Source organism: Electrophorus electricus, chromosome 16 (genome assembly GCF_013358815.1).
Source record: "Electrophorus electricus isolate fEleEle1 chromosome 16, fEleEle1.pri, whole genome shotgun sequence".
In the NCBI taxonomy this organism is placed as follows: Eukaryota; Metazoa; Chordata; class Actinopteri; order Gymnotiformes; family Gymnotidae; genus Electrophorus; species Electrophorus electricus.
This window is the reverse complement of record NC_049550.1, coordinates 10567951-10583277: the sequence shown is the minus strand read 5'-3', so window position 1 is coordinate 10583277 and position 15327 is coordinate 10567951.

Below are 15327 nucleotides of genomic sequence, written 5' to 3'. Positions count from 1 at the left end.
GGCCTGGAATGCTGGTCATTTTTTCACACAAAACATATGGAAACAGTAATTAAAACAGTTAGTCATCATAGTTTTGCCATAGGTCATTGTCTTCTGGCAGTGATGATTGGACAAAGCTGTGCATTTAGTTGCTGGCTCAGCCAGTTACATGTGCTGTGTGCTTAGAGTTAACTGCATTTCAGACTTCGTAAGAGAGCATCTGACTAAGATAATGTTAGGGAATTTCCTTTATATGTGTTGGTGCCATAGCACAGATGCACTTTGTTTGGAGTTTGTTATGAAAGAATCCATTTGTTTTAGAGGAATGGCAGTCATCGCCCAGGAAACAGACATTCTCCAGAGTATTGCCCTGGTTAATTGGGGGATTTTTTTTTTTTTTGTGTATTCTTCTTCAAATTCTAACCATCTAATTTCAGCCTCCCATCCGTAATATTCCCTATATGTTTTTAGCTGGCTTTAGCTGACCCTGGCCGGGGTCCTGGTGATATCACAGCTGTCTCAATCAAAATAACTGGATCTGTGGAACCACAAAAGGATCACAGAGGCCCCATGGAAAAAAGGAAGCTCTATGAAATTCAGAGGAATGCAGGCCAAGGATGGAAAACTATATCTCTGCCAAATTTGTATCCCAAAACAAAACTCACAAAAAAACATTTAGGATAGCTTAAGAGACCACCTCAGGTTCATATTTTCCTGTACAGATATGTATTCTGGGGGAGAATGAAGTAAAATAAACTTTAAATAAATGTCCCTTGTTTGAGAGGGAAGCAATGTTAGAATGAATGCATTACATTATTCTGATCTAGCCATATAAACAGGGTATTTACTCTTAGTCTTCACTTGGTGTTTTTGTGTACCTTGTACATTTAGATCAGTTTTAAATGCCTTTAGTTCTACATTGGAAGATAGCATAATGTGCTCTGAGAACATTTGGGAAATCAAATCAAATGTCATTTGATTAAAATATCATTTATTTTTTATGGACAAGGCCAAAATACCTGCAGACTTATCACTCATCTCATTGGTATTTGATGCCTGTTTTGTAAATATGCTAATTATCCCCCCTCCCCTCAAAAAAAAAAAAAAGAAAGAAATATAAAAAGAAAAATCCAAACAGGGTGTGTCTCGTTGTGCAGGTGGGATCCTGTTGATGTGTCTGTGAATTTTACACTGACAATTCAGTTAACATGCTGAATTAACATTTCTGTGCTAGCACACCAGGAAGGGAAGCATCTAACCCAATCTGTACACATCTTACCTAACCTAACTGTGGGAGCTCATCAGACTGTAGGAGTTAATCTAACTGATATTTTCCTACTGTGAAATTTATGAAACTTCACACAAGATTGACCAGCTTTGTTAATATGGCTAAACTCTTGAATGCTTGCACTGAAAGGATGCACTAATGCTAGGATGGTCTTCTGGCTAAATGTGCTACTGTCAAATTTACATTTTTTTATATGCACAACACAGCTGTGCAGACAGAATGGGTATGGGCTCCTGAGATGCAGAGGCTACAGTTGTTTGGGTGGGGCAGTGAGTCATCTAAAGCTCTGCACAGAAAAACAAGGGCTGGTTAAGAAGCGTGTTTGGATCATGGCACACACTGACTTGGGCCCCCTTCCTCAGGCACTCTGACTTGGGCACGCTGCCTTGGGCATGTTCATCGTGCGGTTCACTTGTGGAAGTGCCCTGCAGTCCACCGGGACAAGGCACACTGGGATCTGTGTGCTCTTCATGTCGTGCGGTCCAAAAGCATGTGAAAGCCCTCCCCATGATCAAATGATTGCAGTTAACTCATTCAGTCAATGTGGCTGCATGTCAAGCTACAGAGAATGTCAGTTTGTGTATTTACCATTGCAGGGCTTGTTTGCTATGATCCGGGTGCTCTCAGTTTCAGAAAACAGTTGCCATTGATTGCGAACTCTGGAACATATTAAAGACCCCACTGAAACATATGGGAAATTTTCTTGACAATTGTCATCTCATGGCAGTTACCAAATCACTTTAGCTATCTGAAGGTCTGCTGATTTTTATTAACAGCCTTTTACCCCCTAAAAAGTTACCACACCTGACCTTTCCTCTGACTCCAGCTATGACTAATATTCATGGAACTTTCTGAAACACTGCGTGTTTCCCAGCGACATAAAAACAGGATGCACACCAAGCTTCATTGGATGATCATTATTTGGTTTTAAGGCTTTCCGTCCTCTCTTGCTGATAAAAATACATGCCAGTGGTTCCCCCAGGAAATGCGTGCAGTGGGGATTTGGAGTGGCATATGCAGTGATATTTAGTCAGTCATTAAAGTTTAGGTGTAATGTGATTGTAAAGTATACTAAGTGAAAAATGATAAGGAGATACAAAGCAATGACAAAAGGGCCTGAATATCTTGTACATTCATGCATGTCCTTTTGAATGGATCTATTATAATGTCACACCAGACTTGCAAGCTAAAGGGGGTAAATACCACATGGAATGGACATACAAGTCACAGAAAGCTGTCCTTTTGATATAGGAAGTACAACCAGTTCATTGTCTGCATTTCATCCCAGCTGTGTCTTTTTGGATATGCAGCTGTGACTTAGCATATTGACAGGTTGCATATTGAATGGTTAGGAATTCATTCATATAAACCTATGGCACAGCTAGAGTGTTGCGTGATTATAGGCATTCCACATGACTCCATAATAACAGCGTGAGAGTGGACGTGTGTGTTTTATATGCACGCTACTGTGATATATCTGTTAACACAGGCTCATTCAGGGAAGTGTTGCAAGATCAGCAGTGCTAATGGAATTCTGTAGTGCTGAGAGATGACAGCACCTGCAGGCCAGGGTGAGGTCAGAGTTTAAGGCTCCAGCCATTTTATAATGGCCAGTAAATTAAAGTATCCATTAGAGGAGCTTGAACTGCAGCACTGTGATCTTTTCAGAGGTCAAAAACATTGTGAGCTAGTATAAGGCAGCATAAAAAGACAATTATCTGAACCTGCACTGACAGCCACCAGTTCCATCTTCTGACAATATAGTAAATGAACCATACATGAAACAAGAATGAACAACACTAATAACATCTGTATTTTTTATGCTGCTGAACACACTGCAGGAATCTGTCTGTTATAAATGGACAGGATGCTTCCCCCCCCCCCCCCCCCCCCCCCCCCCAAACATAGCTTGCTGGAGTATTGTAGTTTTCAGTCGTGTAATGTACATTTGGAGGGATGTGTTCAGTTTGTATGTTTTAAATTGTGTGAAGTCATTGCATCATGTCAAATAATGGGATACACATTCTAACAAAAAAAGCAGGACCGTCACTGCAATATATAGCCAAATGGGAAGAAGCTATAATTTCTTAAGTTTGTGGGCAGTGAGGATTTATCTCTAAAGTTTCAGCACCAAGAAGGAATGCTGTGATGTCACCAGAAATCTGAACCTGAAAAGGTTTGTCATTTGGTTTCATTTGAGATTTACAATTTAAAAGTAATTGATATTAACATTAATTAATTTGGATGTTGATGGGTCAAATTAAGAAGAATTTTGAGACCTTTCACATAATCTATCTTTAAGATACGTGCCTATTTTATTTAAAAACAAACCCAGTAACTTGATCACCTAGCACTAGCAATTCACCAGCTTGTATTCCAGGACTGATTCTCCGACACAGTGGGACTGCACGCATACCGTTTCCTGCTGTAAAAGCAATTCAGATGAAGAGATCTGAGGGTCGGGTCCCAACTTGTGCAGCTTGGGCACGCGCTTCTGCGCGACGCGTGAAATGTGTCTGCTGAGGAGGGGCGTAAGGGAGTAGGGGTTTGCTTGGGCCTGGGATGAGTCAGCGATGAGAACACTGAGAGTTTGTGGAGGCGCACAGTGCATACTGTGTGAGTGCAGGCCCTTTTTACCGTGGGTTCCGGAGCTGGGTTAGTGTCCCACGAGCTGCGGCGGATGAGAACGGACGGATAGCCACGTGAGGGTATATCGTTAAAACCGCAAGGAACTGCACGGACTCTCGAGTTGGCGAGTCCAATTTTGTGGACATTTACAGTTCATGCCCCTTTTCTGGATCTTTTGATGAAACTTTCTTGTACTTATTTTTCCAATGCGACAAATAACGTTGACCTAATTCATGTGCCCACCTGTTTAACCCTCTTAAACTGAATTACTCTTTTACAGTCAAAGACATCACGTTATTTTAAAAACGTATTTAATAAGCCACTAGTGTATGTTGTTTACTTTTTATATACTATTTTGTTTATTCACAAACAAAAATGAAGCTGTCTACCATCCCTGTCCCAACTTATTCAGTAAAACAAATTCACTTCTCAAATCCTTAAAGATTTTACATACTAAGAAAAGTAACTAAAAATTCCTTTTCAGAGATGGACGTTTGATCGTTTTCCTCTTTGTGTGTGTATGAGAGAGAGAGCGAGAGAGAACGTATGATTCCTGTCATTTGTTATTTTATTTCATATTATCTTTTTTTGTTTATTAATGTCCTTGGATTTCCAACCTGCTGTATTTTATGTATTACACTCTGTCGTGTTTAAGTGCTACCTGATCTTCTGGTCTAACGTTGGAAAAAAATGGGCGCACGGCAGGCGGGGGGTTAAAGGCGCTTCCTGCGGCTAAGTGTTAGTGCCGCGTCATTCCTCCAGGGCTGCTGGGGTTTTCCCAGCTTCTTGCACATTAGGGATAATGATTTTCCCAAACCATTTCCTCTTCACTGTGTCATATTTACGTTCGTTTTCCGGGCCGGCAATAGTGGGGTTACCTATGGTGGTTTCCTACAATTGTGTGCGCAGGGTTTCGGGTGGAGCCGCATAGAGTTATAGACTTATTTCTGTCCTTGTAGGGGGGGGGGGGGGGGAGGAGAGAGAAGCACCAGCGACTTGGACTTGAGAACGAGCAAAATCCAAATCAGTGGAAGACATGGTGAAAATGATAAACAGGGCAATGTAAATAAGTGACTAGTTTAATAACAAAACACTGGGAACAAACCCAAAGGATAAGAGGTCAATTCAGGGTGATGGTGAGCACTGGCTAAATAAGGGGACTAAATATTAAGGGTGAACCTACGGGATAACAAGGAAGCATAACACTCAGACAAACAGGGTAAAAAACAAGGAAGGGGAAAGAAACCTAAAGGGAGCAAAGCGATAAGCAAAGACTAGACTACGACGTGGGTTTATACATCAGGAAAGAAACTTAGGAGATTACACAGAAATAACGTATAGAGGACAGGAGAGCAGAATCAACTTAACATGAATGGGGAAGGCAATACCGACAAACAAGGCAACATACACTAGAATACCAATAGAATGCATGTAGGAACCAAACCAGAGATAACACTAACAGGAGAATGACAAAAGTTAACAGAGAGAGAGAGAGAAACTTAATTTGAAACACAAAGAACGAGTACAGCGTAACCATAAGCGAGGCAGAACATCAAAGAAACATAGAAATGAGCCAACCTAAGCTGCAGTGACACGGTTTAAATATACAAAGCTAACAAGACTATAAACAAGGAGCAGGTGAAAGCAATGACGGGCATTGACATCAAATGAGGAGGTGGAGAAAACGAAACTAAGGACTGGAACACATGGAAGAGATCATGATGCCAGGGAAACAGGAGACGCTAAGGTCTGCGAACATGACAGTCCTAATAACTAAGCTTGAATACAAATACGAAGACCTATGCTGCTCATAAGCAAAAGATTTGTTAAATTCCTGTACAATTATAGTTTTATTTACAGTATGTTAGTTATATATAAACATTACATTTCAAGTTCAAGTTTGGTTTATTTGTCACATGCATAGTCATACACAGTATTACTCGCAGTAACTCGCATTTATATAACACTTTACTGATGGGCACAGTTTATAATGCTACATGACACCTACAGTCGTGGCCAAAAGTTTTGAGGCTGACACAAATTTTGGTTTTCACAAAGTTTACTTGTGAAAGTGTTTTTAGATCCTTTTGTCAGATGTTTATATGGTGTAGTGAAGTACACTTATAAGCATTTCATAAGTTTCATAAGTCACTTTTATTAACAAATACATCCAGTTTAAGCAAAAATTTCTGCAATTCACTTTGGCATGCTGGATATTAGCTTCTGGGCAAAATGTTGACTGATGGCAGCCCATTCTTGCCTAATCAGTGCTTGGAGTTGATCACAGTTTCTGTGTTTTTGTTTGTTCACCCTCTTTTTGAGGATTGACCAATGAAATTGAGATCTGGGGAGTTTCCTGGCCATGGACCCAAAATTTCAGTGTTTTGATCACTGATCCACTTGGTAATCACTTTTGCTTTGTCACATGGTGCTCCGTCATGCTGAAAAAAGCTTTGTTCATCACCAAATTGCTCCTGGATCATTGAGAGAAGTTGCTCTTGGAGGATGTTTTGATACCATTCCTTATTCATGGAAGTGTTTTTAGGCAGTTTTGAGCAAACCCACCCCCTTGTATAGGAAGCAACCCCACACATGAATGGTCTCAGGATGCCTCAGGATGACTACCGCCCTGTTACCCTCACATCAGTTGTGATGAAGTGCTTTGAAAAGCTAGTCAGAGACTTCATCACATCTTCACTGCCAGCCTCCATGAATCCACTGCAGTTTGCATACCGCCACAACCGCTCCACTAATGATGCAATTGCACATCTGCTCCACACCACACTGACCCACCTGGACAAAGGGAGGGGTAATTATGTTAAAATGCTGTTTGTCGACTACAGTTCAGCATTTAACACTATCATCCCCTCCAGACTCACTACTAAGTTGGAGGATCTAGGACTGCATACATCCCTGTGCGACTGGATCTCCAACTTCCTAACAGACAGACCACAATCAGTACAGGTGGGCAACTGTACCTCATCCACCCTCACCCTCAGCACTGGAGCTCCTCAGGGTTGTGTCCTAAGCCCCCTGCTCTACTCACTGTACACCTACGACTGAACAGCCACTTCCAGCTCCACCATCATTGTCAAGTTTGCTGACGACACCGTTGTCATGGGCCTGATCTCAGACAACGATGAGAGGGCCTACCTGGAGGAGATTAAACACCTGGAAAATTGGTGCCAGGAAAATAATCTCCTCCTAAACGTCAGTAAGACAAAGGAGCTGATCGTGGATTGCAGCAAGAAGCAGGAGCGGCACTACCAACCTGTGAGGATTAGTGGAACCACGGTGGAGAGAGTAGATAGTTTCAGGTACCTTGGTGTTCATATCTCGCAAGACCTGTCCTGGTCCCGCCATACCAACTCCCTGGCAAAGAAGGCTCGTCAGCGTCTTTACCACCTCAGACACCTAAGAGATTTCCAAGGTACTGCGGAACTTCTATACCTGCACTATCGAGAGCATCCTCATGGGGAACATCACAGTCTGGTTTGGGAATAGCACCAAGCAGGACAGACAAGCAATCCAAAGGGTAATGCGTTCAGCAGAGCGCATCACTCACACGGAACTTCCTGACCTGCAGACCATCTACTACAAGCGGTGCCAGACCAAGGCCAGGAGGATTGTGAAGGACCCCACCCATCCCAACAATAGGCTCTTCTCTTTGTTGAGGTCAGGGAAGCGCTTTCGCTCCCTGAAGACCAAGACAGAGAGACTGAAGAGGAGCTTCTTCCCAGAGGCCATTTGGGCCCTGAATCAGGGAAACTGATAAACTGTGGGGACCACCACCACCACCATGTAACATAACTGTATATATATTCAATTACCACCATGTAACATAAAAACTGTAAATATGTCATTTTACAAGATGGATCTGTACATTCTGTACATTGTGTACATACATATATACACAACCATATACATTGTGTATATAAACATAATATACATATATTGTACATACATTGTTAATATATTTTTGTACATATATAGAATATATATTTCTCTATGCACCCCTGTTTTCTTTTTCCTCAGTTTGGACAGAGCACTCTCAACCATTTCACTATGAGTTATATTGTGTATGACTATGTATGTGACAAATAAACCAAACTTGAAACTTGAAACAAACTTGAAACTTGAAACCTCACTGTTGGCATAACACAGGACTCATGGTAGCACTCACCTTTTCTTCTCAGGACAATAATTTGTCCAGATGTCCTATACAGTCTGAAGGAGGCTTCATCAGAGAAAATAGCTTTACGCCAGTCCTCTGCAGTCCAATCCCTATACTTCCTGCAGAATATCAGTCTGTCCTTGATGTTTTTCTTGAATAGAAGTGGCTTCTTTGCTGCCCTTCTTGACACCAAGCCATCCTCCAAAAGCCTTCGCCTCAATGTGCGTGCAGATGCACTCACACCTGCTTTCTGCCATTCTTGAGCAAGCTCTGCACTGGTGGTGACCCGATCCCGTAGCTGTATCCTCTTTAGGAGATGGTCCTTGCACTTTCTTGATTTTCTTGGGTGCCCTGAAGCTTTCTTTACTGCAATTAAACCTCTCTCCTTGAAGTTCTTGATGATTTGATAAATTGTTGATAAATTGGTGATATCTTACAAGCAGCAATGTCCTTGCCTGTGAAACCCTTCTGATGCAATGTAATGATGACTGCACATGTTTCCTTGTAACCATGGTTAACAGAAGAAAACTTCAAGCACCCAGTTTGCTCTTCTAATTAGCATGACAAGTGGTCAGCTGCACTTTCTCCTGAGCTAACAAGAAGATCACATAATCCCTTCATGACATCTTTAACAAGCGTTAGGTGTGATAAAACATAAATATAAAGTAAACATAAATATTATTTCAAGTGTCAGATGTTGGTGACATTAGGATGTGTCAGTATACTTTGTGGGATGAAGTGATATGACAACTGACTTTGCAGCTCAGTGCTTTTTTGTTACGTCAGGGTGACCGATTGCTGATATGACACAATTTGCCAAGGGTGGCTGATCATAAAATCTAACAAAAGTGAGGACTTCAGAAAGGTTTTCTGTAATATCCCCTGTGCTGTGGACACCAAAGTTGACAAAAGCAGTTTTTATGACAGCATACACTTGTTGGAATAAGCATAAATGTTTATGTGTGTTGTCATGAAGAGTTTACATATCATGCAGCCTTCTAAACTGCAGTAAAGTGTCACCATTCATTTTTATATTACTACTATCTTTCATATAACTTATAACAACACTTTAAAAAATATATTATTCCTCTTAAATACTTATAATGTGAGTAAAATATCTATTAAGGAGCTTTTAGAATTTGTACATGCTAGATTTATAACATACTTAAACAGGCCTATTGTGTATAATACACTGCCTGGCCAAAAAAAAGGTCAGCACATGGATTTAACTAAGCAAATAGGTAAGAGCCTCCCATTGGATAATTACTGCATTATGTTTCAGCTGGGAACAAGTTATTTAACCATAACTGATGCAGTGAGTAGCTTCTCATTTGTTAAATAACCATGTCAAAAGACACATCATGTGGTCGTGGAACAAATGTTAACCTGTTTCAGAAGGGCCAAATTATTGGCATGCATCAAGCAGAGAACACATCTAAGGAGACTACTAAAATCGGGTTAAGAACTGTCCAGCACATTATTAAAAAGTGGAAGGAGAGTGGGGAAACATCATCTTCGAGGAAGGTTGGAAAAAAATCTTGAATGATCATGATCTGCGATCACTTAAACATGTGGTGAAATCAAATCGTAGAAAAACAACAGTAGAACTCAGGGATATGTTTAATAGTGAAAGTAAGAGCATTTCCACATGCACAATGCGAAGGGAACTCAAGGGATTGGCACTAAACAGCTGTGTAGCCTTAAGAAAACCACTTGTTAGTGGGGCTAACCAGCAAAAACGGCTTCAATTTGCTAGGGAGCATAAAGATTGGACTCTGGAGCAATGGAAGAAGGTCATGTGGTCTGATGAGTCCTGATTTACCCTGTTCCAGAGTGATGGGCGCATCAGGGTAAGAAGAGAGGCAGCTGAAGTGATGCACCCTGTAAATGACTACTGTAAATGCCTGTGGGGGTAGTGGTATGATCTGGGGTTGCTGCAGTTGGTCAGGTCTAGGTTCAGCAACATTATGTGCCCAAAGAATGAGGTCAGCTGACTACCTGAATATACTGAATGACCAGGTTATTCCATCAATGAATTTTTTCTTCCCTGATGGCACGGGCAAATTCCAAGATGACAATGCCAGGATTCATCAGGCTCAAATTGAGAAAGAGTGGTTCAGGGAGCATGAGACATCATTTTCACACATGCATTGGCCACTATAGAGTCCAGATCTTTGGGATGTGCTGGGGAAGTCTTTGCGCAGTGGTCCAAATCTCCCATCATCAATACAAGAGCTTGGGGGAAAATTAATGCAACTCTGGACAGAAATAAATGTTGTGACATTGCAAAAGCTTGTGTAAACAATGCCACAGCGAATGTGGCCGTAAACCAACTAAAGGTGATCCAACGAAATATTAGAGTGTGTGACCTTTTTTTTGGTCAGGCAGTGTATATGTAAGTTTTATAAGGTTTTTCCACACATATTACTTATTCTGTCCTGATTTCTCATGCCCTTACTGGTCTGTATGTGGCAGTTCGGTGTTGCTGACATATGTTCACTTGTAAGCGTTTGTTTATCTTGAGGGGAAAGAAAATTCTTGTGAATAAAATGTGTTTCTAATAATGCAGTACATGACTACAAGTCATCACAATAAGATATTTGGCCATTTTTCTCTTCCAAAAAACACTGGTGTCATTACTATGTAACTTAAGAGCTGACTCACTTTGGGAAAGGACAACTCCCTGAAGGCCTCCCTATTCTACTGTGTAATACTTCATTAGAATAACTCAAAGGTTCATTCATCATAATCAGAGGCAGGATTCCGTTGAGCTCAAATGTAAACGTTTGTCACTGCACGCTAAGACCATATGGTGGAGAAGTCACCCATAGCAATCATTTAACTGATGAATTGTAACTTCCAAGGAGTTGGGAAATAAAATATACTTGTTCTATTTTTGAGATGTTTCCGTTTTTATAACTAAATTATACCATTAGAACCACAGATAACAGTTGAATATATAATATGTGTGATTGTCATAGGACAATGGCATTTCCATTGTGTACTGTACATTGGTCATGTTGAGCAGCTTAAAATAAATCCATTCAGTTTGAATTATTTTTCCATTAAAAACTAATTATTCATGTTTACAGGTAATTTGATCTTTGTTATGATATCACAGGGAGAGCTGGTAGATGCCAGCATGGAGTTAGTAGGTATGACTGAAAGGATTTGGCTTCTGCAAGTTCACTGGTCATAATACAGAGATGTGGAATTTCAGACAAGCACCCCCTTAAGGCCCCCATTTGCTTGACAAGTGGCAATAGTTTATTACTATCCCAAAGGCCTCCTTACCCACAGCACTATGTACCACAGCTCTAGGCTCTATTCAATATGAATGTATAGTTCTTTACATTGCTCCTTCGTTCTTACATTGTGCCAGTCTGAATAGTTATATTTTGATAGAAGTCAGTAACACTATGGCACAAGTCACACTGTAACGCAACAGATGGAACCCAGATGCTTAGAATGAGTCAATACAGGTTTATTCAGAGAGAGACGATACAAACCCATAGTCATAACACAAAACCAGGTCAAAATCAAGAGCAGACAAAAACTATGCAAACAGGGCAGACCAAGGGGAAAACGAGATGACGATCCAAAGTGTCTACAACCAAAGAGTAATCCGAGAAGGTGAACAAACCAGAGAGGGGTAGAGCATAGGAGAAATCCCAAAACATGTCAGTAACTGGACTGGAGAGACAGACAATGTAACCACTTGGTATGCATGGATGGGACGTAGCAATACTTCACAACAGGTAAGGATAAACAGGCAGGTTAAATGAAATTAGAAACAGGTAGATACAGTCAGTAATCAGGCGACACTGAATGAAGGAGCTGACTATGATTGGTGGAGGTGGATGGAGTGATAGGTAGGTCACGGGCAGGTGGTTGATTGGTAATATAGTCAGGGGCAGGGAGCGTGACACACACAAGTAAAAATAACTGTAGCAGTAAATATGAGGCATTAGCCACATTCATGAACACTTAATGAATGCATCAAAATACATTACAAAATATAGAAGACCAAAAGTTTTCAGTTTCAAAATAGTGTTTTTGTCACGGACTGCTCCTCCCCCAACGAGTCACGTGGTATGGCCTGCCGCATGTAGGGGGTTCGTTTGTTTGTAGCCCCACCCTCTGTGAGGGCACACACCTGTACAGGGTTTAAGACTTTAAGTGTTTGTATGCCTATTTAAACCGCTATCAGTGTGCACCTCCCCGTTGGTCATTGTAGCCCTGTAAATGTCGAATGTCTGTGTAGCTGTTATGCCTGTGTATATTGTCTGCAGTTACGTGTGAGTTATTCATGTCTATTGTAGAGTTGTGTTATCCGTGAATGTTATATGTGAGTGCCACCGTTATTGTTTATGTTGTATGTTAATAAACGTCACTGTCATCGACGAGGGAGTCTGCGCATCCTATTCCACACCCATCAGCACTCAGGTCGGGCAGCGGCTAGCGATACAGAATGACCAACCACCACAGGATGCCAGCTCCCGCAGCTAAGGATGGACTTCCTAGTGGGAAGTGTGTAGGCACCTCCCACACTGCTGCCAGGATCCCAGGATATTGGGGAGAGGACTGGTGTCTGCATCCACTCCTGAGGTGGAGGGGAGCAACCCCAGGAATTTCTTGGGTGGGGCCTGAGGCTATCGGGGCTGGGCCAAGGAGGACTAATGTGCCTCACAACAACCTTAAAGAGGGCGGTTGGGTGGAAGAAGAGTGCATATAAATGAAAAAAGAAAAAGTTGACTTGTATGCCAGTCAAGTACTTAGGTGTTAGGTGATAGGCGTTACTATCTCAGATATTAAAAATTGGGTAGGCTCTCTTTGTTCTAATAAATTGGGGCAACATGTGTTAGTAATAGCACCCTATGCAACCAGCATATGGACTAAATATGCTTTATTAGTATTACCTTCCTTTGACCTCACTCCACCCTCTGCAGTACGTTGAGCATTCTTTTCACAAGGCACCATGGCAACAACCAAGATTTTTTTGTTTGTTTGTTTTGTTTTCAAAGTTGTCTAGCTATATGCAGTAAATATTTTCAATGATATAGTTAGCTTTTAAGTTTGCTAATTGGTTAATTAACCAGCAGAATTTAATAAACAATTTAGAACATTTGGTGGTGTTGACAGTGTAAGCTGTTATCAAATATTCGGTCATTATAAAAAAAAACATTGCGAGGTGGTGATGTGTAATGTGAGTGTGGTGCTGTATAATGTGAGTGTGGTGCTGTGTACTGTGTGTGGTGCTGTGTACTGTGTGTGGTGCTGTGTAATGTGACTGTGGTGCTGTGTATTGTGAATGTCGTGCTGTGTAATGAGATTGTGGTGCTGTGTTCTGTTAGTGTGATACTGTGTGCTTATTGTTGCTATATAAGTGCTGCGCTGAAAAAAACAATTTAAAAATACACCAAAGCTTCTAAACATTTTCAGTGCAATGGACCTAATGCATGAGCTAAGGATCTGTAGTGGACATTGGTGGAGGGCTTTTTTTATTCTCAGATGAAATGCAAAGTTTGTCTTAAGTGCAGTTGTTTCATTTATGTTCATTGCCATCTAATGAAATTATCTAACCAGCGCCAGTATGATGGTGTATGTATATAAGACTCCATATGTCTTTTCACATCTGCCCATTTTTAATAAACATGGATGCCTGGGTGTAATTCTCCATACTGACCCAGTCTGCCTTGTTTGGTTTGGCACATTGTTTCAATAATAAACTCTGAAAGTTTTGTTGAGGCCGTCATGTTCCATGGTGTCATCGTCAACTAGCAACTGACACATATTTGCTTGCGTGCATACAACATATCTAATTTTTGTCCTTGCGAGCATTTTTTCATGTTGATTATGGTGAACTGTATTTTAAAGGAGTCAGGTTTGTTATGTTTCATTAGAATTTCTATGCAAGTCTGTGCAGCCATTGTAAATTCACAATTACACATGACAAATGGGCACGTCAGCACAATGAAACACATACATACACTTTGATTTTGAGTTGTGAGCGTATGTCTTGTACGGCACATCAGAGGATATAGAGAAATTCTGAGGAAAACATTCACACTGCCCAGAAACAGCCCTTCAACTTGCTCCAAAGTCATACAGTTCAGGGCTCTGAGTTCCAACTTGCATCGTACTTCCTCAGTGTTGAAGCTTTGTGCCTGTCAGAATTGGGTCTTTACAGCACTTAATCTTTGACAGGGGTCTGGGTGTGTTCCACATGACGCATTAGAGCTACAAACTTTACATGAATTAAGTCATTATGCCGAAGACATCCAGTTTGGTCCCAATGTCTGACCTCATCAGTGAGATTGCCTGGCACAGTTATTAAACTCTGTTCTACTTTAATTCAGTTGTGTGTAGGACCCATCCTGAGCCCATGGAAACCATTCTGCTAGTGATAACCTGAGTGTCTTGATTCAATAAGCACAAACTTGTTGGGCTCTTTTTAAACTCAAAGGTTAGTTGCATTTGAACTGTCTGTCAGATAAGAATAATGAATTGTAGTTAAATATTGCTGTTTGGTAATTTAGTGGTTGTCAACTGAAATTGAGAAGGATTCTGAGATTAGACAACTGGATTAAAATAACTATGGTAAATTTGTTCAGTGCTGTTAAAAATGAGCAGTTATTGCTAATTATTGTGATGTTTTGATGATGTGCTACAAGATGCTAAAACTGATGGCAAATAAAATGGAACTCCTTGACTGAGACACCTAACAGCTGTCCAGAATCACTTTTGGCAATGTAACACAGATGAGTCAATGTGTTCAGTTGAGAAGATACTGCCCTTTGTCCTCATAAAGCAGAGTGCTTGAAAGCCGAGCGTGTGTTTTGAATCCAGACACAGCTTGTTGTCCCTTCGCTAATGGGATCTGTGTCTCCACCATGGTTTGCCACTAAACAGACAGGGTTTCAGAAAGCCAGGGGCATGCATCAGAGCTTGGGGATTGAAGACGCTTTCTCGAGGGGATTTGACCTCAAGGGAACAGTGAAAGTTCACAGAAGGCCTCTGCAGCTAAAGCAGTCAAAGATTAGTGGACAAATGCAACTTAGAAAATATATAGTTCTGTTTGAAGGCATCATAAATCAGATGGGTGATAAAGGCCAACATGGGCAGTGAAAGACAAAAGTAAAAAAGAAAATTCAGACAAACCTATGGATAATAGGTAGACAGGTACACCTATTAAAAGTGGCACATTTTTATTTGTGGTGGGGGTCAGAAAAAGGGTCACAATAGCAGATAGGGTTGC